We start from the raw sequence: 25700 nt of genomic DNA, 5'->3' as shown, positions 1-25700 counted from the left end.
GAACGGCTGCTACTTGAAGAACGTTACGGAGTATCTGGCAAGAAACGAACCAGAAAAGGAGAGCTAAGGCCCTTCGCAGCTGAGCTATCTATCATAAATGGGGTGCTGCTTCAGACCAACAAAGTGGTGATACCGTCCAGTATGCGACGCGAAAGGTTGAGCAGGATCCATGACGACCACATGGGAATAATTAAATGTACTGCACGAGCGCGTCGTCTAGTGTTCTGGCCAGGTTTATATTCAGGTATTGACAGTGTAATCGCAAGATGCGCAGTCTGAGATAAGTAATCTTGGAAACAGCAGCACGAGCCCTTCGTAATACGACCGACACCCGATCAGCCATGGGTTCGCGTCGGCGTAGATATTTTCCGGTATGTCGGAAAATCGTACTTGTGCGCGTACGACGCGCATTCCAACTTTCTGGAGGTTTAACTGCTGCATGACACATCTGCCGTTACAACGATCGAAAGGATGCGTGCAATCTTTGCTAGGTATGGCATACCGCTAGAAGTATGTACCGATAACGGCCCACAATTCGCAAGCCGAGAGTCCTCTATTTTTGCAAAAGACTACAACTTCAAGCACACAACGTCACGTCCAAGGTTTCCGCAATCTTGTGGCCTGGCCGAGAAAGGCGTGCAAATATTTAGAAGAATTCCTCAAAAACGATCGAAGGAAAAAATGACTTTCGTATGGGGTCTCCTCAGCTACAGGTCCAGCCCGCTGGAAGACGGAAGGTCCCCAGCATAGAGTTTCTCATTATATTACCTAGAGCGAAAACTGGCGCTGCTGCGCTGTGGTATCCATGTGAATGCCGGTATATTGTGACTTCGAATTGGCATCGTTCTTGGAGAGCCAGAACGCCTTGAAGACGCGCCTGGCTAGCACCGTTCCGTCTGTCACAAAGAATAATTTCCTGCTGGAACGGCACGTAAAAAACTGCTTTAGCTTTATTAGTACATAAAAACATGTTTTGTTTAATTTTGAGGACTTACTATTGGACGCACAATTATATGAAACGTAAAAAGTATCAGCTGGCCGCTAAAATTGGAGGGCAGACGACAAGATTATCGCTCGCTTTGGAACAACTTGTCGTCTGTTCTTGCTTTTCTTCGCTTCATTCGGCATTGTAGGTGAGTAAACTTTATTGAGAGATGTAATATGGGTGAATGAAAGCCTTTTATGTAGATTTTACTTTAAGAACGCATTATTTGTGTAGCCATATCCACGTTTTAGACGAAGCCTCGTTCAACACCAGCCAACACAAGCCTCGCAGACACATATCCCACCATTCCCATGAGGGCACGGCGCCCTTCAAGAAACTCGCATAGACGGTGGCGCTAGTTTACCCTCTAGGTGTTATAGTGAGAAAGTCTATGGTCCCTGGAGACCAGCTGAGTTACTTGAAGGCCGGCAACTCAGGACGCCCCTACCGGATTTCAATGAGGGGCCACGAACAGCAGTACTGAAACACTGGCAGGCACAACCAAAGCGTCGGTGTCTTCTGCATTTGACCACAGGGCAAGTGGTGTGAGTTTGGGGGAACACGTGGGAAACAAAAGCTAAAGTTCTGAACAAGACGCTAGCAAGATCACACTCGGTCGTTTCAGAGAAGGGGAACGTTCTGCGGCGAAACCATCAACACCTTATGAAAACATCGGAGGCACTTGACAACACTGAAGACTCTTCAGACGAAGAGAGCTGCATCGATGAAGACCCCAACCACCTACAATCAACCATGTCTTGTGCAGCATCGGAGATGGTCTACCCGAAACGGCCCAGAAGGTCTCCCCGAAACGGCCCAGACGGTCTACCCGAAACCGAAGACCACCGCAGAGACTAGGTTACGAGGGCAACTTTGTGCAAGTGCAGTAACCAGCTTACCGAGATGTAGTTGTACTTTAAGTGATGCATTTCGTTGCTTGCTTTATTATAAAGAAAGGAAGATGTATCGTGTTTGATAAAGCAGCAGCTGTCGATGTACACGTGCCGCACAGTGTCATCACTGCGCACCGTCTGTGCCCTTCTCCTTTTCCCTTTCTTCTAGAATGTACAAAAGGCAGCGCTGAATAAATTGTGACGTTCTTTGTTTCGTTGAAATTGTCTAGTATGTCAGTGAAGGCCATTGCACAAAACACTAAATGGTTAGCAGTGGGCAAGAGAGATAAGTATTAGAAATTCAGAGACGCCGGATTGAGCTACTGTGCTCTGCTGGCCTGCTACTCGGCACAGGGGAAAAGGGAAGGAGACAACAAATTATGACGGAAGATGATGAGGACAGGAAGAAGGGCTTCTTTTTGCTTTTTTACAATGTGCCAGCTGGCCTTCCTCCTACAGTGCACTCGCATCAACGCAGCTACACTTGGTGGAAAGAGTACGGAACATGTGAGCATACATTCTTCCCTTGTCTTCTTTAAGAGAGAGTATTCTATTCATTGAGGGAGAAAGGCAAGTAGGCAGCACATAACTACCCGAGGAAGTGGATGGCAAAACGGTGCCGTTGTAGCTCAGCTGGTAAGAGCATCGCACGCGTAATGCGAAGACTTGAGATCGTTCCCACCTGCGGCAAGTTGTTTTTTCATCCACTTTCATTTCCATTAATTTATCATTTCTTTAATTCAATAAGTAAGTGCAAGTAAGTTACCCTATGTAGTCCTTGGTATCTATGTTCGTTTGCGTCCTGTGATATGATTAATACAATCGGGCCCCTCGGTTCCCTCTCTTCTCGTTCATTGCCTGCATATTGCAAGCATTTGAACTTGAACGTATTCCAGGGGGTACACTGTGCCATCCGTTGCCAGCGGGACTCCAGATTGTTAAGTGATGTGCTCCCAAGCTGCTCACCAACAGAACCCTTTCTAAACTGTGTTCCAAAGAATTCTTAGTGTGAAAGTCGTGGTGACTTCGTGGGACGTTCGCGTGAGGCCGCACCTCACCGACATGATAGCGTAGGATTGTAATTTGAGTATGCGAGAACACATAATTTTGTTAATTACGAGCAAACTCAGTCACAAACCCCGTTTTGATTGCGACGAGTCATTGCTTGCAGCCTCTGCCGTACGAGGGTATCAGCCATGGCTCTGCCCTGCACTGCCACCGGGATCGAGCCAACATTGTTTTCTGTTGACGTTACGCCAAGAAGAAATCCCGGGATTCTAGCCACAGACAGCTGCGCTGTAAAAAATTGCCGCGTATCTGCGTGCTTCGCTGCAAATGTCGTCGAAAGACGATAGTCTTCTGCCGGCCGTACTACATGAGTGCTGGTCTGATCCGCGGCCACCCGTGATGCTGTTCTCGTACCATTTCCGTCCTGGCATGATAAATGCAATGGAGGTTTGTTTGAACAGATTTCATTTTACCGCATTATTTCATCAAGCGGCCATTTATGTTTTGCCCTGCCTCAGACAGCGCTTCCTTTATGTTGAATCGGCCGCATCTGGCTGGCATTGATAAAATTGAGGAGGCGCTGCGTGAGACATGGACGCCATCTGGCAATACATCGGGAAACATGAGCTTGTGCAGAGGGTTTCCTTCCTCCATGGCAGAGGGCGCTCGTCAGCGCGCAGTCGGGGAACGTCGTTCATCGGCGCGGATAGCATGGCATTTTCAGCGCAGCTTAAGAAACTAGGGTCTTTAGAGTTACGTATCTATGTATTTTCTATTAAAGGAACACACCTCCTAATACTTACCTAGTGATGTTGCGCCTCAGATATGCGTAATATTTACTTTGTGATCGATAACGTTCACAAGTATGAACAGCCGTACCAGTTTAAGTAGTGTGGGCGGTAAGCAAGTGGTCCAACTTTGGCCGGGTGGCTGAATCGGGTGACAGACAGACAAACAGACAGACAGACAGACAGACAGACCAAATTTTAACCGTTTAAGTTCCCCAAGAAAGACTATCGTCTTTAAAAGAAATGGAACTGGGCAGGCTATGCAATACGTAAGGCAGATAACCGGTGGACCATTAGCGTTACAGAATGGATGCCAACGGAAGGGAAGCACAGTCGAGGACGGCAGAAACTTAAGTGAGGTGATTACATGAGGTAATTTGCAGGCTCAAGTTGGAATCATCAAGCGCAAGACTATCGCGTTCCACTCTTAAAGGCGAAGCTTAAGCGTGCTCAAAGTTTTTAAAGATCTATCTAGGTTGTCTCGGAAGAATAATTAAGCCGGACATTAGCTGTTTTAATATTACCGTTTTAACAACCAAAGCGTCTCGTCTGGGTCTTCATTAAAGCATTTTTATCGTCTCGGATAAACGCTATAAAAACGTTATTTATATATTTTGTGACATCTGGGCAATTACGGCCTTAGCAATAAATACGTATGCAAGCTATCAAGAGCTTATTAATGGTGCATTACAACAACACAGAATTTATCCCCACACCTTGGGGGAACAGTGAACGCAGTCGAGATCTAAAAGACCGATCCTACGGGCCAGTTTCACGACGCCACCGCTGCCGCGGTGCATGCCGGTACTTGTAGTCATCCGGCCGCTCCAGCCGCCCGGAGTGCCTGTGCGTCCTGTTTCCGAACGATTTTTGTGAATTTTTATGGTTCGTGTAGAGCCATCGTGCGATGGGAGGATTGACCTGCTGCGTTCCTGGGTGCTACAACAACTACACAAGGGACAAAGGCTTCGGATTCTATGTGTTTCTAAAGAGCGAAAGCTTCGAGAGACGTGGATCCAACGGATTTTTAGGTGGTACTGGTACACAGCGCGAGAACACGGGGACGAATAGCGGCCGCATTTCGATGGGGGCAAAATGCGAAAAGACCCGCGTACTTAGATTTCCGGCATTTATAGATTATTTGTTGATTATCGATTAGCTATTGATTGGCTATCGATTGGCTATCGCAAGATATTGGCCACGTATTTGGGCTAGGCTAAGCACGTACTACCAAGTCATCCCCCGCATTTTCCGGAATTTATTGATTATTGATCGATTAGCTACGGAAACCGAACGAGATCTGCGAGCACAACTGCAAAATCAACAAGCCCTCATTGACAAGCTCATATAAAGGTGCAAAGAACAAGACACCGCCAATGAAGCCTCGAAACCTCGAAACCTCAAGGAATGGCCAACATCCCACCGCCCCTTACGGAAGAACGAATCAAGGAAATTGTAACAATGGAGGTCCGGAAGCAGATACAGGAGGCCATGACCAATTTTGCAAAGGAAATAACGCAACAGCTCTAGCAACACATCACCACTCAGCTTGCCCCTATCCATGCTACCCTCCAAGACCTCAGCAACTTCATGTCCTATGCCAAGCAGAACCACGTAACGAAAGCCACAGTAGAAAAGTTGCTCAACAACACCGACACGGCTCGCAAGAAAGCACGTAAAGACCTCCATAATGCTGCCAGACCGGTATCCATGGCCTGGGGCGATAACAACGATATTGTTCAAGATAGCGAGTAATCCCAAGAAGAGATTCCCACAACTTCCAACGAAGCTGTGGCAATGGAACTGTCGCTCTATACGAACCAAAAGAACAAACATCCAGGAACTGACCAAACAGGAACAACCAGATATCATCGCTATCCAAGAAACTTATCAGACCAATGTACGCATACAGGGATATGATACACACACCGGATCTCAGAGAACAGCCAACCTGACGAAGAAAAATCTCACCACGCAAGATCACACAATCCAGGGAACAACCGTGGAACACACCCTAGTGGAAGTGCTACCTGACAAGAAGACACACCAAAGTCTACATGTCCTATGCTTATATAGTCCACCCAGGGATCCGTTATCCGACTTTGTAAAGTTCATCACGGAAGCCAGAAGGCTATCTAAAGGCCATAAACTTGTAATTATGGGGGATTTTAATGCCCCCCCCCCCCCCACACACACACACAGCATGGGGTTACCAGCACACGACCAAGAAAGGAGCATGAGTGCACGATTCGGCACAACAGAATCACCTCACCTTCTGGAATGATCCTAAAATAAAGACTCGAGTAGGCAACAGTGTATCCAGGGATACAAATCCCGACCTCACCTTTACAATGGGTATCTCCAAGGCCGAATGGACCCGACTGGAAGAAAATCTCGACAGCGATCACCACATCCTTCAGCTAGAAATCCTGCACCATAAGAAGCCGAGCGGAACCGGAAAGGCAATGCTGACGGACAGGAAGGCCTTTAGAGAGCATGACATCGAAGAGAACATAAAAAATATTGAAGAGTGGCTCACCGAAGTGGTCAAGACGGCGCAGAAGCACACTAAAGTCATCCAACTCACAATGGACACACCGGCCGTAGACTCTCATCTCCTACATCTTTGAGATGCCAGAAGAGGCCTACTGAGGTGGTGGAAAAAGATGAAACATAACCGCAAACTGCAGAAACGAATCACCCACGTAACAAAGCAAGCACAAGAATACGGAGATAAACTCAGCAGTCAGAACTGGCATAAGCTGTGCGACCAACTTCAAGGCACGCTCAGCACAAAGAAGACCTGGCATATACTGCGAGCCCTTCTAGCTACCACCAAAACCAAGACACAACAAAGACATGACCTCAAGAAAATCATTCGCTCTCATCCAGGAACTGAGAAACTAATTTTGGAAGAACTCAAGCGTAAATTTGTCGGAGATAATGCCCCCAAGGTCTCAGATCCCCGACCGTACAAAGGCGAACCAAACCCGACCATCGACAGCCCCCTTATGCTTCCTGAACTCCACGCCGCTCTTGCCAATTTGACCCGTAACACGTCGCCAGGAAATGACAAGGTGACCAACACGATCCTGCGAAACCTCCCGGAAAAGGCCCTAAATGGACTCCGCGACTACATGAATAACTGCTGGGAAGAAGGTCAGCTCCCGGCAGAATGGAAGCACGCAGAAGTCATTATGATTCCAAAACCCAACAAGTCCTACAAATCAGCAACCTACGGCCCATATCCCTGACTTCCTGCGCTGGAAAGCTTCTCGAACACATGGTTCACGATCGCCTCACCACATACTTCGAAGACTCAGGACTCATGCCTGACACAATGTTTGGCTTCCGACAGCTCCCCTCAGCACAAGATATACTCTTACTGCTCAAGGAAGACCTCTTGGACTACCTAGAACGCCACAAAAAGTTTTCTATTTTAGCAATAGATGTAAAAGGAGCCTTCGATAATGTAAAAGGAGCCTTCGATAATTTCACCTTTGCTATTCAACCTCGCTATGATTAAGCTCCCGCAACAACTTGATGACATCGAAGGTTTAAGCCATGCAATATACGCCGACGATATAACTGTTATGGACAAAAGCGTCGACAACCAGCCGACAGCAAACTACCCTCCAAGAGGCAATCGATCTAATAGAACAGTACCTATCAAGATGCGGTCTCCAGTGCGCCCCCGAAAAATAAGAGCTACTTATACTCAAGGCAAGGACCCGGGGAAGACCACCAGCCTACGTCGACCCAGATCCCAACGCCACACTCAACAGAATCGATATACCTCAAGTTGACTCCCTCCGCGTCCTTGGCCTCACACTACATAAAGATGGTTCAGGCGCAGCTACACTTCGGAAGCTTCAGAAGACCCTAACACAAGTAACTCATCTCATTAGGCGTATAACCACTCAAAGAAGAGGACTTAAAGAGCAAGAAACCGTCCAAATTATCCAAGCACTCCTTATAAGCCGAATAACATATTAGAGCACTGCACGCACCGATTTTTACATTGGGCGGCCCGCCTGAGCCCGATCAAAACATTTATGGCGAGACCCGGGCCCGGCCCGGGCCCGGAAATATTCTACGTTACCCGCCCACCCGGCCCGGCCCGCCACCCCTTTACCTTAAGCCCGAGCCCGGCCCGAGCCCGGCCCGAGCCCGACTCGAAACCGGCCCGAACTCGGCCCGAGACCGAAAAATACATGTTTTTCAGAGTTGAGAAGCCCGAGAATAACTCACAGAAAGCCCGAGCCCGGCCCGGGCCCGCGTCAAAAAACCCGAGCCTGGCGCGGGCCCGGGTCAAAAAGCACACACCGTGCCCGAGCCCGAGCCCGTGAAAAAACTCCTCTACCCGGCCCGGCCCGGCCCACGGGCTGGGCCGGGCCAGGGCTTTCGGGTAAGCCTGAGCGCGTGCAGTGCTCTATAACATATGGCACCCCGTATGTACTCCTGAAGAAAGCTGAAATTGAAAAACTCAACATCGTCATCAGAACGGAAATCAAGAGCGCACTAGGACTTCCCAGTACGACCTCAACACTACTCAAACTTGGCCTCCATAACACCTGGGAAGAAATGAATGAAGCGCACAGGGCCAGCCAGCTGGAACGCCTTAGGCTGACTCAAACAGGAAGAGCAGTACTTCGCAAACTCGCATACAGCGAAAACTTTATAGCAGACTCAGACGTGAAAGCCCGATTGCCGCCACTTCTCCGCGACTCTATCTCAGTCGCTCCAATACCTCGAAACATGCATGCCACACACAACAAAGACAGAAGACAAGCAAGAGTTCGACCGCTAAGCAAGAAATACTCAAGGAACCCCAACACGAGATATACAGATGCGGCAAAATACCCAGGTAGAAGAGCCTACGCAATTACCGTGGTCTTCCCCAGAATTTTCCGGAATTTATTGATTATTGGTCGATTAGCTATTGATTGGCTATCGATGACTTCGCGGTGATTGACTATTGGCGCTTTTATGTTAAAAACGCTGCCTAGCTTACCTAATAACTTCTAGATATCGCTGTTACCGAAGTCTGCAAGTCGTGCGCGAAACCCATGTAGGTAAGCCTCATTAGGGCATGAAAGTTCCGGCACCGCAATTTCAAACCTGTCTCCAAAGGTATACACATCCTAATATGTACGTCGTTAAGCAAACATAACGTTGCAGTCACCGAGATGCACGTGTGCAAAAGTAGCAGCGCAAAACGGCCGCGTACATCAGCATGTACTACAGACAAAGCTCGAACAAATACGACACTCAACGCGTAATCAGCGGGTAACAATCGAAATGAAAGAGCAGCAGGCACTTTTCAACGTTCGCCGCGCATGCTGCAATGAACAGCCGATGTAATTTCTTAACGAGCTCACGAATGCTTCTCGATGGTGGAGTCGCAGAGTTGTCTGGAACGCTGGTGCGCAGTGCTCAACGAGCGCGAACTGTGGTGGTGTGGTTGACCCAGTTGACTACAACCAAGATGGTGGCAGTGATACTTCCGGAAAACCGACGCATGCGCAGATCGGTCGGTGGGATCGATCTATTAAGAAATAATATGAAGGGGGAGGGGGGGGCACACTATGTTCTGGCAAAGTAAAGTGTGTGGATGAATCACTTCCTTTGTAAGATTTATGTAACAAGTGCCTTAAAGCGTTACATGGGGACAAGTTTTCAAACGGAACAGTCGCATCCGGACAAGGTTTTTAAGTATGCCGTTTAATTACCGCCAGCACTTATGACAAGTGCTCGAAAGAAACAGCTTCGCTGGAATTTGAGTGGGATTAAGCGATGTCGCACAACTCCGCTCTCATTTTGCTTTTTACAACTGCAGCCATGATATTTCAGTCTATTCCTGCACACCAATGTTCCAGAGACAATGCGACCACCCGCCGCGGTGACTTTGCGGGTATGGGGTTGTCTGCTGAGCACAAGGTCGCGGGATCGAATCCCGGCCGCTGCGGCTGCATTTCGACGGGGGTGTCCCGTGCACTGTGCGTGTCCCGTGCACTGGGGGCGCGTTAAAGAACCCCAGATGGTCAAAATTAATCCCGAGTCTCCACTACAGCATGCCTCATAATCAGATCATGGTTTGGCACCTAAAACCACAGAAGTGTTTTGACACGTGCGACGATCGAAATCTATCACGACACAAAAGTATAATAGTGCTATGGGTTGGGCGTGAATCCACATGGGCTGCAGCAACCGTTGCCACTAAGTAAAAAAAAAATAAAAAATAAAACCAGGTCTCGAAGGCTACGCTCTTGCGGACTCCATACGCCGGCAGTGATTGCAGAGCTGGAAACACGTCATAGCCACCATGTTTACTATAGAAATGTCGGGAACGACAAATGTCGGTTTCGTTGGCGGCATCCGTGAGCGAAACGACCTTACTCGGCCCACACGAGGTTGAGTCTTTGTCTCCCCCTTTCACTAATGTCTTTTAAATGGCGACCCTCAATGCTTTTCCACAATGTCAACGTGTAGTTGAAAGTACCTTGAGCAATACACCATTGACCTTAGTAAGTGAGGAACGATATGGGGGCTTTTGTATTCTTAGACGGCACATGTGATCTGTCGTGCTCGTTGAAATGTTAATTTTTTTGTGGTCGCTCGTTATATGCGTGACCGTGGAGGAACGCGTCACTAGTCGGGCATTCAGTGCGACGCGTCAGCGGCGTCGCTAACGTCGTGTCGTAACAAGAGTCGCATGAGTCGGCCGCTTGTCCCCATCAGCGTGGTGAAAAAAGTGGTCGTACCAACTTCTGGCGCAAAGTAGCCACAAGCGGACAGCAAGCACTCGAAATCTTCAAAGTGTGCTAGGTCTGGTGGAAAACAAAAGCGCGTGGTTCAAGTGTCTTGCTGGCGCGACCCTTTAACTTCTACCGATTGTGCCTACAAGCTGCTAATATATTGGCTCTCCGAGGCATCGCTAATGCCTTGAATACTTATCACGAAACTCATGTGCTGAAGAACGGTCATCTTGGCGTGTTGTCATTATGGCGAAAAAGCCAAAACAGGACAACAATGGTAGAAAACGGACGACGGTAACACTTACTCCAAACTGAAGTTTTTATTGGAAGCTATGCAAATTATATTTATACAACGAATAAAATGGACGAAACTGTCCAGCTTCGTCCAGTTCCAGTTTCGTCCAGACAAACATGCTCACAAAAACGGGAAACTGCCATACGATCCTCATTGTCGAGAGGGATAGCTGTTGCCTAAAAAACCATATTTTTATTACTATGAAACTAAATATCCCTTTAAGCAGGCGATACAACTTTGTTTGATATGGCAGAAATTCAATTCGCCCGTTATCTGTCTGGGCTCGAAAAATAAGGTCTACATTCAACAAGCACGTTCGACGAAAGAGAACTTCGTAAGAGCAGGCGTCCGCAACTATAGTGATAACGGACCTGGCATTACGTAAAGCGGCCTGCCTGTTATAAACGATTATTACTTAGGAAAATCTTTGCAAATACAATGCGATGTTCACAGCAGACTGAGCCGCCAAGTGAAAGTAAAATGGCAGAGCTAAGCAATACATGTATCCCCGTAGGCGAGTACTGACGACAGTGCTGTTGACATCAACACGGCTTGCGAGATGTAGCGTAGACCCAGAAATACTATCGCGCGCAATATGAGCCACAACGCTACATCGCATGGAAAGCCGAATTGGGAATTGGGCTATCACTGAGCGTGATGGTCCCGATTGTGCCCGACCATCTTCGGCAGGAAACACCGCAGTGAGGAACCAGCAGCTCGGCGCTTGACTGATTGAACTTCACTCCGCAGATAAGCCTACGCGTTCCAACTACTCTCAGACTCTCCGTAGAATTTTTTATCACGTTTATTTGTTCGTTCATGCTAACCATCGCATAGTCTTTCTGCACATTCTGTAGCGATAGTTTGTAGCAACCTGCAGCGATAAAGATATTCTTTAGCGAAATTTTGCTGTTTCTGGTTTATCTTGCGGTTGACAATATACATTATATGCTTATTACTAATTGTCAACGTATTGTAGCTTGAATTCCGGGCATATGTCTCGTACCATTTTGCTTAATTTTCCAATAGAAGCTTCTATTGCCTCACAAGTGTCTGCGGTGGTGGTGGTGTCACGCTAAAACCCCATCAAAGACCTGTGTAAATATGCTTTAGTAAGGTAGTGCGTTGGGCGAGTTGGTGCACAGCTGAACAAATGAGTTGTGGCGCAAGGAAAGAAGAAGGAAAATCAAGGGGAGACAGGATAGGGCGCCAAACTTTCAACTAGTTTTATTCCCAGCACATCACCCAAATATATACATTTCCAAAAATGCGCACAAAGACAAGGGCGCAGCACGTGTCACAGGCTACCTCACTGCGCTATCTAAATACAAACATTCACTTTTGTAGGGGGAAACAGAAGGCACGCTGACACAACCATCACCCTTCCTCCTTATGTGATATGCCTCGAGGCCGTGCAGAAGAAGAGACCACTGGTCTTGCCTTACATGCACAAAGTCGCCCACAATTTGAAAAAAAGTTGCTAACAGGCATGACATTCCAGTCGTTTTCTCGGCCCCTAACAGGTTGTCTAAGCTTTGCGCCCGCATTTCATCTCAAAAGGCCAAGCTTTCATGCGGAAAGAAGCACGCCAGTAAGCCGGTACTGCCTTGCATGGTGGGCGTCGTTTACGAAATTCCGTTGAGCTGTGGCAAGTCATACATAGGCCAAACAGGCCGCTGTGTTAATGACCGCCTAAGGGAGCATGTTTTATCAATTAAAAATGGTGTGGGTTCACACCTGCCGTTCCATTGTGCCTCGCATGGCTGTGCACCACGGTTTGATGACACGCGCGTGATAGGAAGAAGCAGAGAAGTGTTAGCCCGTGTAACTGCTCGAGGCGTATCACATAAGGAGGAAGGGTGATGGTTGTGTCAGCGTGCCTTCTGTTTCCCTCTACAAAAGTGAATGTTTGTTTTTAGATAGCGCAGTGAGGTAGCTTGTGACACGTGCTGCGCCCTTGTCTTTGTGCGCATTTTTGGAAATGTATATATTTGGGTGATGTGCTGGGAATAAAACTAGTTGAAAGTTTGGCGCCCTATCCTGTCTCCCCTTGATTTTCCTTCTTCTTTCCTTGCGCCACAACTCATTTGTTCAGCTGTGCACCAACTCGCCCAACGCACTAACTTACTAAAGCATATTTCTTCTACAGTGGGCCCTTTCCTGTCTCCTCTTACTTTCAACCAAGCACCACCCTTTGTTAGCTTCAATTGCTTCCTCGATTTGCCGTGCAAGGTTCATCGGTTTTTGCTTGAGGAAAGGCTTCGTGCCACAGGAAGTCCTGCTGCTGTTTGGCCTAGTCCAGCCTTCGTTTGGCCATGCATGTAAAACGTATCTGCAAGATCATGAAGTCTGAACTCTGGAGACAGGTTCGTCTGTTCCAGGATCTGCTACACGCTTTCTGCTACTCGCAGTTCACGGGGAGGACGGCTGCTTGTCAGTTAAGGCGCTTCCAACAACGTGCAGCGGAATTGACTGAGTACTGGTGGCATTGCATTGTGGTTCGGCTTCCCAAATGCCCGCCAAAGCCGCGTCAGACGTACGAAAATGTGCATGTTCTTGGGAAAGCTGCCATTCCGGAGGATGTGGGCTCTGTTCTCAAGAAAGGACCAAAGTTTTGCCTTAACCCTGTGGTTCCTGCTCATGAACTTCTGGCTCTAAACCGCCGCGTCTCTATGAGAGCTGAAGAACAGGACCGTGAGCGTTGCCTTCTGGAAGGTGCGGACTCAATCCTGAGGAACAAATACAAATCCCGGCAGACAAATGAGATGGAAAGAACTGTGTCCGTCTTCAAGACCAACGAGCTGCTACTTCTGCAGTCGGATAAGGAAGGAGGCTTTGTTGTGTTACCTCAGTGCCATTTCTTGGAAAAGGCCACCAGTGCCATTGAGAAGAATTTTGTCCCTTCAACAGTAAAGCCTGCCAAGGTAAAAAGCCGTGCCGTGTCTCTATGCAGGGAACTGAATTTAGGCAAACTTGCAAAGCGCATAAACGATTGCAAAGGCAATACCCTTGAAGTGTTCTTCACAGTAAAGACACATAAACCTGAGAGGCCGTTCCGGTCTATTGTGACTGAGAAGGGCACTTGGCAGCTACAGGTTAGTCACTTCTTGCTCAAGCACCTAAATATGCTCAACTATGATGACCCGTTTGCCACAAAACATTCAGGTGTGGTGACCGAATTCTTGAGTAACGAAAGTGGGATTAGTTACGCTTTTAGCATCGATGTTGAGAACTTATTTTACTCTGTCCCTCACAATGAACTTCTTCCCTGCTTCAGACATTGTATTGAGCATAATGGAAGCACTGACTTCATGAATTCTTGTGGTTTATCGATTGATAATTTTTTGACGCTCCTTGAATTTTACCTAAGTAGCACCTTTGTTTCTTTTACCGACATGCTATATGTGCAGCGCGCGGGTACTTGCATTGGGTCGTGTGTAGCTCCTGTCCTATGTAACATTTTTCTCTCATGTATTGACCAAGTACTTGCTAGCAAACATGACTCAGACTTATGTCCTAGGGTATTTAGATACGTGGATGACTTTCTTGTACTTCTAAAGACATCTAATCTGTTGACTGTTTGTGACGATGTGAATCACGTATTATCTGTTTTCAGACAGCATGGAAAAGGCCTAAGGTTTACGCATGAGCTTCCACTTGACAATAGGTTGCAGTTTTTAGACATTAACCTGCTACTAAATACTACTCACACGTGTTGGAGGTACAGCCCCCGCGCCTGTAAGGACCTTCTGCCTTATGATTCCGCTCACTCAAAGACTGTGAAAAGAGCTATCGCGACACTGTGTCTTAGGTCTGCCTTAAAGAAGTCTTGCGAGCACACAATGGACGACAGTTTTCAGCTACAGGTTTCGAGATTGGTTGCAGCCGGGTTTCCTTCTGTGGTCATAACCAGTGTGGCTGAATCTTTGCTCCAGAAAGTGAAAGGGTGTAGCAGACAGCCTGAGGCCGTGCAGAAGAAGAGACCACTGGTCTTGCCTTACATGCACAAAGTCGCCCACAATTTGAAAAAAGTTGCTAACAGGCATGACATTCCAGTCGTTTTCTCGGCCCCTAACAGGTTGTCTAAGCTTTGCGCCCGCATTTCATCTCAAAAGGCCAAGCTTTCATGCGGAAAGAAGCACGCCAGTAAGCCGGTACTGCGTTGCATGGTGGGCGTCGTTTACGAAATTCCGTTGAGCTGTGGCAAGTCATACATAGGCCAAACAGTCCGCTGTGTTAATGACTGCCTAAGGGAGCATGTTTTATCAATTAAAAATGGTGTGGGTTCACACCTGCCGTTCCATTGTGCCTCGGATGGCTGTGCACCACGGTTTGATGACACGCGCGTGATAGGAAGAAGCAGAGAAGTGTTAGCCCGTGAACTGCTCGAGGCGTATCACATAAGGAGGGAGGGTGATGGTTGTGTCAGCGTGCCTTCTGTTTCCCTCTACAAAAGTGAATGTTTGTTTTTAGATAGCGCAGTGAGGTAGCCTGTGACACGTGCTGCGCCCTTGTCTTCGTGCGCATTTTTGGAAATGTATATATTTGGGTGATGTGCTGGGAATAAAACTAGTTGAAAGTTTGGCGCCCTATCCTGTCTCCCCTTTATTTTCCTTCTTCTTTCCTAGCGCCACAACTCATTTGTTCACCTGTGTAAAACTCGCGTCTCGTTCACCAAAATTGGCACAGAAGGGCACGAATGTATGACTAACATTACTGCTAGGCCATGACATCCATAACATCACATGCTGGTCAGTTACGTCACAATTAACGATAATAAAAGCATGCACGCGTGGTGCATACCAGCATTGGATATGCGGGTATGAGCCAGGGACAAGAAGAAAGAATGGAATCTGACCAATCAGGGTTATTTGGTATGTTGCGAGGAGGGAAAGGGAAGGAAAGGGGGTTGGCGCGCGCTCCGCCGAGCTTCCCTCGCCCCAGATCTGCTTCGGTGGCCGGTTGGGAAGACCGCGTGGTGGTGCGTTCCACCGAGGAGCAGGCTGCGTTTGAGCAACGGCAGCGTGAACTCGCTCGGGAAATGACTTGTCGTCGACGTGCCGATCCTAGCGTGATGGCTTCCGAAGCCCAGGTGAAACATCAGCTTCGCTTACCCCGATTTTCTTGACAGGGGATGGGCTAGTGATATTTTTTTGTGTTGCGCTTGTATCTTTGTTTATTTGTAAACTTTTTTAGCGCGTTAGTATTGTTAGAGTACTTGACGAACTTTCCGGCGGTTATCTATCTGTGTATTTTTGTGTATTTGTATATAGCCGTATTCCCGCGTATACCTGGGTCACGGGCCGTCAGTGGTCTAAATGGCTAGCGTATCCGGCTGCTGTGGACTGAAGCGTAACAGGGTTCGAAACTAACCATCGAAGGAACTTGGATCACTCAGTAGATTGCAATGTGTATACACATGCCGCTCTTCAATGAAACACTATCACGCCGACACGGGTCTCAGTAGACGCGGAACTGGGTGAGTACCGCTGTTCGAAGACACTATTTGACGCCGCCGGGTGCCGCTCGGTCTATGCATACGTTCTCAAATCTTTGTGGTCAACTTGGATCATTGAGGCCAGTAGGTGTGTGCCGCTCATCAATGAACTTCTCTGGCGCCAACTTGGGTATGTGCTACCAGGAATGCGCCGCTGTAAAATGACGGGTCTCAAGTTTCTCCGATGCTGAGCGCCATCGAAGCCATGTCATATGGTTCTTCAAGGACAGCAAGCCGACGCATTAGCAGGCGATGCGCCAAATGCACCCGGCATGTGCCGCTTTTCAAGGAATCCCTTGTATGTCAATGCGAGCTGCACCATACTGGGTACGTGCCGCTCTTCAATGAATCACTCGCCAACTTTGGTCACAGAGTATGTGCCGCTGAGCGTGCGGCAAGCGCAGGAACAATTCTCAGTGGCTTTTTGTCTCGGAGGCAACGAGCGGACTTCTCGGCAGTGCCACTAGATGGCAGCCTAGAAAGAAGCGTGACATCACGTGTTTCTCACGCCATGCATTTCGGAGGCCACGCGCAAGGTTTTGCAGTACGGGAGGCTGTCCGTTTCATGACACTGCGATGCCAAATCAGCGTTGCAGGCGCTAAAATGCTTTTTTTAAAAAGGGGCCATATTACCTGCTCATGCTGAAAATCTCCGAATTGCATTACGGTACCAAGCGAGGTGACTGCAATAAAGGTTTCGTTTGAGCCAGCTGATTCATAGCTGTAAAACCTGGACGAGCCGCGCAAAAAACGCGGAGAAAGAATTCACAAGTACACCAAACGGGAGCAAACTTTCGACTCTACTCCAGAAGCCGCTGCAGACGCTTATAAATGGACAACATCAGCAGGTGCTACACAAGTTTCCACAGAGTATCGTTTTTGCCATTAACAAGAAAAGTTTGATAACTTACAACTATCTACTGTCAAAGCACTAAGACCAGTCAAATCGCACTTGTCGTTTTAAATAGCGTGCTTTCTCAATATCTCGAAAAATAGCATAAGCAACGCAAAACCAACAAGCGTCATTGTGATGTAATTGGCAACGAACTCCCTGACAGTGAGGCAAGATCGGCATTCTCTTCCTCTGATGAAGTATGGACTGCCTATTCTAGACCTGACTCAGTGATCAGGGGTACTCATGCAGGACCTTACAGAGGCATACAGAGCCCACGCTGACAAAATCCACAGACGCTTACATATGATCGACTCACACGGTAAATTATGTTTGCCCCTGAAGGTTACGTGGAGCAAAGCGTCATTGCTACGCAAGATTCGGCTGGGCGTTGCTTTCACCCGTCGCTACGCACACCTCATCGGCCAGTCGAACAGCCCTGATTCTGAACACTGCCAGACTCCTGAAACGCTGGAACACATATTGAGCGATTGCCCAGCATATATGCTGGACCGAAGGATGATGAAAAATTTCCTAGCCAGCATTGGCAGGCAACCACTGTCGGAAGACGCTATTCTCGGCTTATGGCGAAGCCACTAAAACTTCAATACGGGGAGCTAAAGCGCGGTTGAAGTTTTTGCAGGACACGAAACTAGACGAGCGCTTCTAGTAGCGACACCGTCTAATGTACATAAGCTCTCACAACTTATCATCATCCCGCATCCTGATACTTTCACTCCCCTTCCATCTTCCCCAGTGCACTAGCTACGCGACCTGTCTTTCCTATCAATAAACTATATCTCTATCTTCTCAGACTCAAACATTAATAGCACGAAACAATAACAGAAACCTGAAAATAGTGTAATATTTTTGGCGCGGCTGCGCACGACCTCCACGATCGGCCAACGCAAGAGGCCGCGTTTCTACCAGAAAACTTGCCTTCGTGCATAGCATTCGCCGCCAGCGTTTCGCGTTATACAATACGGTTATATAAGCTGCAGTTTCCGGGAAGCGTTAGAAGCAGTCAGCGATCTTTGACTGCTATCACGTTCCCCTCTCAAAGGCGAAGCTTAAGCGTCATCCAATTTTTACAGCGAAGCTGTATATGGATGGATTCAGGCGGATTGCGTCCGCGGACAAAACGATGCGTAGAACAAAAAAGTAGGCCGATCCTGGCGATGTCCAGTGAGGGTCCAAGCTCAATGGCACATACCTCTGTAGGCTCGGGGACCTGTAACGCGCCCTTGAACTACCCTTGTCACACGTGGGACCCAAAGAGACAAAACAATGCACCGGAGCGATGAATGCTGTTTCCCAAACGCTAGTTTATGAGAATGCGTGTCGAAACGTCAGTGATAAAACGTAATAGTCTGTCAACCAATAGCTGTGTCTCATTCTCTCTTGAGATAGCTATTGCCTTAGCGACGTCATCAGTTGCCCCTTGAACTCGGTATGGGTTTGGTGGTTATGTTAATCCACTCGCCGTATACCATAGTGATCACATGGCGATGGTTACCATAGTTTCAAAATAAATGATAAACACCAGGAGTTTTGAGTGTATCGCGCCCTATTGCAAAAACCAGCGTCTTCCAATGCCTTCCAGTGTGAAACCAGCGTGTTTTTTGACACTGGATCGCACTAGGGACGCAGGCGCACGCTCGGAGTCACTGAGAGTCACTGGGACACTGGTGAGATCGCTGGATAAGAGTCGGGTCACACTGGATGAGACGCAGGTTTCACTGCTATGACGTTGAGGCGCACTGGTGTGCGCTGTACAGGCGCTGGTTGTCGCTGGCTCGTATACTGGAAACTGCGCTGGTTTCGTTTCTGCCGCACTGCTGAAGTATAGGCGCAGTTGAATATTAAGTGCTCGATACAATTTTATGGGCACGTACTAGTCTCCTGTCCCAAATGACGACATATTTTGGGCTCATAAATGTCTGTTTCGTGTTGGTGGTGTTGCAGCTTGGAATAAAGGTGCGTGAGCTGCCCATGCATATGCGACGCTGAAGATCACGTTCGTTTTGTGCATTTCCCTTATGATTGTACGGATAGCTGTATTGATGAACGAAATTGCGGAAGCGCAGGTAATGCCTTGTTTTCTAGTAGTTTGTATGCAACCGATGACTGCGAGTTGTCGCAGTGTTGTGCAGTCGACACGAAACCCAGCAGCCGCGCAGACGCGTTCGAATCGACCTCAGGAAGCCTGCCGCTGATTGATATTATTGCACCAATAACAAAGTTGAGGCGATTCGTGCGCTTCCACTTTCCCTAGTGTATTAAAATAATAGTTAAAACGTTCCGAGCCTCAAATACAAACATTTTCGCATTCATCGCGTCTTCCTTGAAGCGGCGTATGCGCGCGACTTAGCCAGGACGTCTTCGGTGAGTGCTGCGCCCGTCCTGGCTTCAAGGAAGACGCGAGGCCATCAGAGGCAACGTTTGGACAATGAGGAGGAGGAAGAGACGGAGGCGAACGTGATGTCAACATCAGTGACGTGCAGTACATGTGACATCGGTGCTCGACCGACAGTCGGGCATCTATTGTGGGACTGTCCCGGTCTCGCGACAGTAAGAGACAAACACAAGGGACGCGGCATTACCTCACTGAAGGCATGGACCACGCCGCCCCCTCAGGCCGATGCCCGACGAACTATCAACTCCTTATGGAAGTTTGTGCGCGAGGCCGGCTTGATCGGCAGGTTATGAATATGTAGTGTTTTTTTTCCTTGTGAACCCCGCCATTGACCCTTAACCCTGCTTAGGCCATTGAGCCATCCTTTTCATTAAATTTCATTCTCTCTCTCGCATTCATCAGGTACCCGCGCAGAGATCGTTCGCTTCCACCGAAGGTTAGGCCTACCGTACCCGCTGAGTCCGTCTACACTCTATCGGCCCGTCTGGGTTCAGGAGAATCAACAAGTCTAACGAGCATAAATCACTCTGTATTTCAGATTTCCCATCGGTGCTTTAGGTACGAATCACCTTATGCGCCCGGGCTGTCGGCGTCTCCTGTCGTAATCTTCGTCGTATGTAAGCAAGCGGATCGTGCTCGCGCTCGGCACGCGCTCGTGCCACTGCTCCCGCGTTCGTCGTCGTCTTCCACTGCTGGCTGCGTTGCCACTCATAATACCCGCTTAGAATTTCACTTCTTTTCTGTCGTCGTAATGGGGCGGCTGCCCCATTACGTTTACGGGTATATGAGCCATTGCTTAAGGCAGTCCATTAGCGGTGCATCACTGCATGCTTCGCACCTCCCCAGGTTTCATGTTAGTGGAGCTGCATTTCGCTCAATGAGTTATTTTTCATTGTGCCGCACAGTGCGTAGCTTTGTCGAAAATGTCCCCGGTCGCATATTTAGAATATGCAGTAGGTACAACGCATGGCAACCGCAGAGCCACGCTATTGGCTTACAAGCCTGCGCGACGCTGTGATGTCACTCCTAGCAACGGCGCCAAGAGACTACTCTCGTTCTCAGTGCTTTATCGCCCTGGCTCCTTCTTCCACAACGCCGCGGCTGGCTTGCGTTCGGACTGATCGGACTGTTTTTCTCCAAGTGTTTTGTTTTTAACCGCTGTACGCACGTGTTCTGCGGCTAGTGTCACCCCGGGACTTTTTTTTTCCTCCAGCTGTGCGCTCGTGGACGTTCGGACGGTTTTTTTTAGGGGCGAAGCTCCTTATGGCGGCACCCGTTCCGTCCCCGTCGTAGTAGTAGTAGTAGTGTGTAACCAGTCTGAGAAAAATGAGAAAAAAATTCCGAAGGTGTGTCCGTAGCGCGGAATCGAACCAGGGACCCCTCGCTTCCGAGTGCGCGGCGTTGGCCCACTACGCCACCAAGCGGACATGGACAAACGCACCACGATGGCTATAAATACCCAACATTAACGAAAGGCCGCGTTTCTAGCGCGTTTCTAACGCGTTTGTGCTAGCGCGTTACGGCCCGTGTAAGAAGCTGGTGTAAGACGCTGTGGCCTCTCCACCTTACCTTCAACGCGTTTCGAACGCGCTGCCCAAAGCGGTGGCAAGTCAAGTTCAAGTCGAGGAGCGTTTATGAATACGGGGGGTATACTCTCTCAGCAGTCATGTGATGGCGTCGGCAAACGCGGTGCACGTTCCGGCATGTGTAAATGGCTGCGTAAGACGCTGTGGCCGCTCCCCCTTACTAGAGAGTACTGCACGTTTCTAACGCGTTTGTGCTAGCGTCCCCTTAAGCGGGAGATCCGATGATTCCCTCCGGAGCTTCGCGTACTCATCATCATTCACCTCGTGGATCTGCTGTCATTTTTTTTCTTTTTCTTTTCTTTTCTTTTTTCTTTTTTTACGGCTGTACGCACGTGTTCTGCATCACCAGCGCCCTTCGTCTCTTGTTGTGGGTCGTGGCTGGCCCACAGAAATAGATGACGCCTACCCCGAAACTGGCGAAATCACGTGGATACGCGCTTCGACGCCCCACGCCCTCGCGTTTCCTAGAGCGCGACTTTGCGTGTCCCAACCACCGAAGTGCCCTCGCTGCCCTGCCGACTGATATAATCGGGACCTACACGCGTGCGGGAGCTTACGCTGCGAGGATCGCTGCGTGAAATCCATGCCCACAAGATCGGAACCTGTGAGATAGAGATGTGCCAATTTCTTCACCTTGCAACGAACTCTCTCGGGTTTTATTGTGTTTTTCTGGCTTTCTCCATGTCCCGATACTCTTTATGTAAGGTACTTTGGAGTTCCAGTTGCACAATGTCAGTTTTATGACTTAATTGGTGTGCGTGGTAAATATACCTTTAAAAAGTGCTATGCAAAATGCAATTTTCTACAACGAAAATGACATCGCAACAGCAACTACCACATACAAGAATATATTCAGTGTTCATTCTGTTGCCGCTGCCTGCTGTGCTAAAAACTTGTGGGCTCCCAGTCAACTTCGAGAATAACTATGAAATTCCATGTTGAATATCATTAGCTGTTCTTTTATCACTAACAACATTAAAACCTACCACTACTTCAGCGACCCAGTTTGATAAGTGCAAAAATTGTTCTTAAGTTTTTTGAAGCTAAGCGACCCATTGCTACTGTGAAATATTCTTCCCCGCATTGTTTTAGCTTGGATCATAGCACTTTACTAGGTTTGTGAACAACTGTGATATGTGGGGCTACCAAGTTACTGAGCAGCGCCTAATATAGTTATGCTTTGAATTATTCAATTCTGCATTTATTCAAAAATAAGATTGGCCAACTTTTTTAATTTGTCTTGAGTGTCATTTTTTAATGTGGAATAACATTTTTGATGTGAAATGTGCAGTATGATCTTAACTTGGTCCACATTGTGCTGTGACATTGTTGGTTATGAATGGCACCTATGCACTGTTTAGGTAATGCATGTTCTGCGAGTAATCTGCAGTGACATAATGCTTCACAATTGCTGTATGATCTTAACTTGGTACACATTGGGCTGTGACATTTCAGGTAATGCATGTTCTGCGAGTAATTTGCAGTGACATAATGCTTCACAATTGTTGTTCTTTACTTGAGTTTAGCCCACCGCCACAGCAAGCGACATAAGAGGTATGCTAATTGTGGTCTGATAATCCATCACAGACATCTGTTGGGTATATATAAGTGTGCAACAAAAAATTTTGGATTCAATAAATTGAATTTTAAAAAGAACCAGCCATTAGTACATGTGGAAAAAAAGTATGTTGAAGATTATGTGCCTAAGTTGCATCGAGCATAATAACCAGCGATTCCTTCTGGATGGTCCCAAGTTTCATTGAAAGCTAGTCTATATTGCCACACAAGTTTTGTTCACTTCGACCTGAGACGCCTTATCACATTTCTGTTCCCGCAATCAGTGTGTACACGATAGTATATTGTTAGCGCAACTTGTATGTCACAGGCACTTGTAGAGAAACGGGCCTGTCATATCACACTGTGTACATGTGAAACAATCACAGGAGCAGCTTCTTGATTTGGCACTGTTATTTTATTTATTTATAAATATATTTAAGGCCGTAGGGCCCAAGCAGAGGGTTGATTCAAATAAGGCACAATACAATAACAAACAGTCAAAAGAGTACAGAAATAAAAGTAAATAGTTAAATGTATCACATTCATTACTGCAATAATGCTCTAATCTCTAGTTGACCATGATGCTACTATAAATAGGGGCCACATGTCAAGCACAGCATTTGATTCAATCACTAATGAGTGTACTTGTGGCGTCACTGTTGCCACCAAAGTATGCTTTACTTCAAATGACACAGGCTCGCCCAAATAATTTGTTGTTGGGCTACGAACTGTCTTGCTCTCTGCCTCATCATCTGCACATCACAGCTATTTGAGAGTATCTGGAACGTTGAAATCCCTGGCAAGGGGGGGGGGTTACAATCCCTTGATGAATTGGGCAAATGATTATTTAATTTTTGTAAATTGTCAGGTTTAGCATTAGGAGGCCCGTAGGTTCCAGCTATAATGATCGAACTACATGATTAAATCAAGCTTACAGAATAAACTGTCATGATTGGTGTTACCAGCCAAGTTTGGCCATTTCAATCTCTCAAGCATGGTCCATAGATCGCATGGTGATTGTGTCTACAAAATATTACACACATGCACAACGAGTAAACAGTAGAAAATTCGAATGAAAGCACACGCTACTTTTTCTTCAGCCTTGATCGGCGAACGACTCAAGCCCTCGCAGCAGGTCGGGGCTTGTGTCACTATGCGTGTCATTCATTCCTCAGCCAATCACTGTGAGGCAAAGCAGCACTGAAATTTATGAGGTTACCCATCAGTGGCAAGGCTGCAGCATGCCATGCAGTGCGAACAGCGTTCAAGTGATTTGTAGGACTCGGTATGGGGAACGCCAGGGGAGAGTTGCAGCTCACCAACACTCGCCGAGGCACTGAAAGAGAGCCTGTGCTTGGGTGAGAGTAGTGTGCTCCTCGCACGGTTGTTTCGCATGATTGGGCCATCTTGTATCTCTATTACTCCTATACCCACATTAAAACATTATTGCGGTAGAACACTCACTGGATGGCGCTTTACAGCCACCAACAGATTACAGAAATTTTCTTCCAAGCCTGCTCTGGAGCTTTTTAATAGCAGCCATTGGTATCAAAGGCAATGAAATTTTACGAAGATTAGAGGTCCTGCAGCAAGTAAATCCTTATGGTAGCAAATGTTAGTGTAACAAAGATGCAATCTGCTATTGTCACTAATTGATCAGAGTAATCGCATGTTTCAGTTGATGGTGGATGAAACGATAACTGCACACGTCCAAGCTTCTACTTGTTGCATATTCTTTGAACATTATAACTAACAAGGCAGAACTGTTTCTTTGTGAATCACATATTTTGCTCCCAAAACTTGATTTGCCGGCAGTTTTGGCTCTACTGACAATATTGCGCCAAGGAACTCTGCAATTGTTTTGGCGATCTCAGATATATGAAAACTCTTGTTCACGTGCAGCCTGTCATGGAAAATTTTAGCTCGTTAAATTTATTTCTGTGCTTCGCTCAGCTTTTTCCTTATGTAGTGTTACCTGAAATAGTCATGCGATATTGACACATATACTTGTTTATCTGTCTTCGGTGACCGCTTTCACCGGCTAACATTATTGCGCAGTGCAAGACACACATACAGACACCCGAGTTTAGTAACCTGAAACATTTCTGCAGAATAGCCAGCTCCTTGTCTATCTGATAATTACAGGTGTAGCCCAATTTTCATGAAACTTTCTAATTCTATTGCATCCATTTCGCTTTGTGCACAGCCACTGCAAACTTAGGTTCACAAATTCACTGAAAGTCCTTGTCCTTAAAAACTGCTGTTGTTTCACTCGTATCTCCTTCACCGGTATTATTTTTTTGTACATGGAGTTTAAGAAGGTACTTAAAACATGACATATCCCCTGCTTTTGCACATATTCTACAGATTACTAAAACATTGCCCTCTAATGATGCAGCTGGCATTCAGCATGAAGAACTTTGCTGTCCATCCATTATGTAAAAACTGATACTAGCTTCCTTTTTGAGTGGATTGATGGCCTAGGTACTGAAATGATCTATTTCTTAAATATTTGTAGTGAATACCCTGTACGACAGGGCTCTATGCATGCTCTGTCATGTTTCACATGCCTGGATGGTGTTCATTAGTTCTTGCTGGTTTGGTTCATTGGATGCGCAATCATACTGTTTCCATGAATAAATCTTTGTTAGGAGTCAGCATGTTTACATTATTGATTTGTGTAATTTCTCTGGCCTCTGGTACAAGAATTTGCAAGCTTCTTTATATTAATGAAATGACAGCACATATTCAAGTGTACATAAAACATTTTGTCAACTGATGTGGCATTTGGTACTACAAATTTTTCATCATTCAGACACATGCTTAGTTGGATAGTAGAGTCATTCTTCAGTGTTACATTTTCATTGATGGTCGAAAGCAAACATTGGGATGATGAGAAGGCAGTGGCTTTATTATACCACGACACCATTATATTGCTGTTGAGTGCTTCTGCAGCATCGAAACTTTTGGGTGGTCTATCTACTGGATACATATATTTATTTATTCGTGATACCCTTAAGTACCC

Source organism: Dermacentor silvarum, chromosome 2 (assembly GCF_013339745.2).
Source record: "Dermacentor silvarum isolate Dsil-2018 chromosome 2, BIME_Dsil_1.4, whole genome shotgun sequence".
In the NCBI taxonomy this organism is placed as follows: domain Eukaryota; kingdom Metazoa; phylum Arthropoda; class Arachnida; order Ixodida; family Ixodidae; genus Dermacentor; species Dermacentor silvarum.
The sequence above is the reverse complement of the archived record's forward strand: the minus strand, read 5'-3'. Positions refer to the sequence as shown.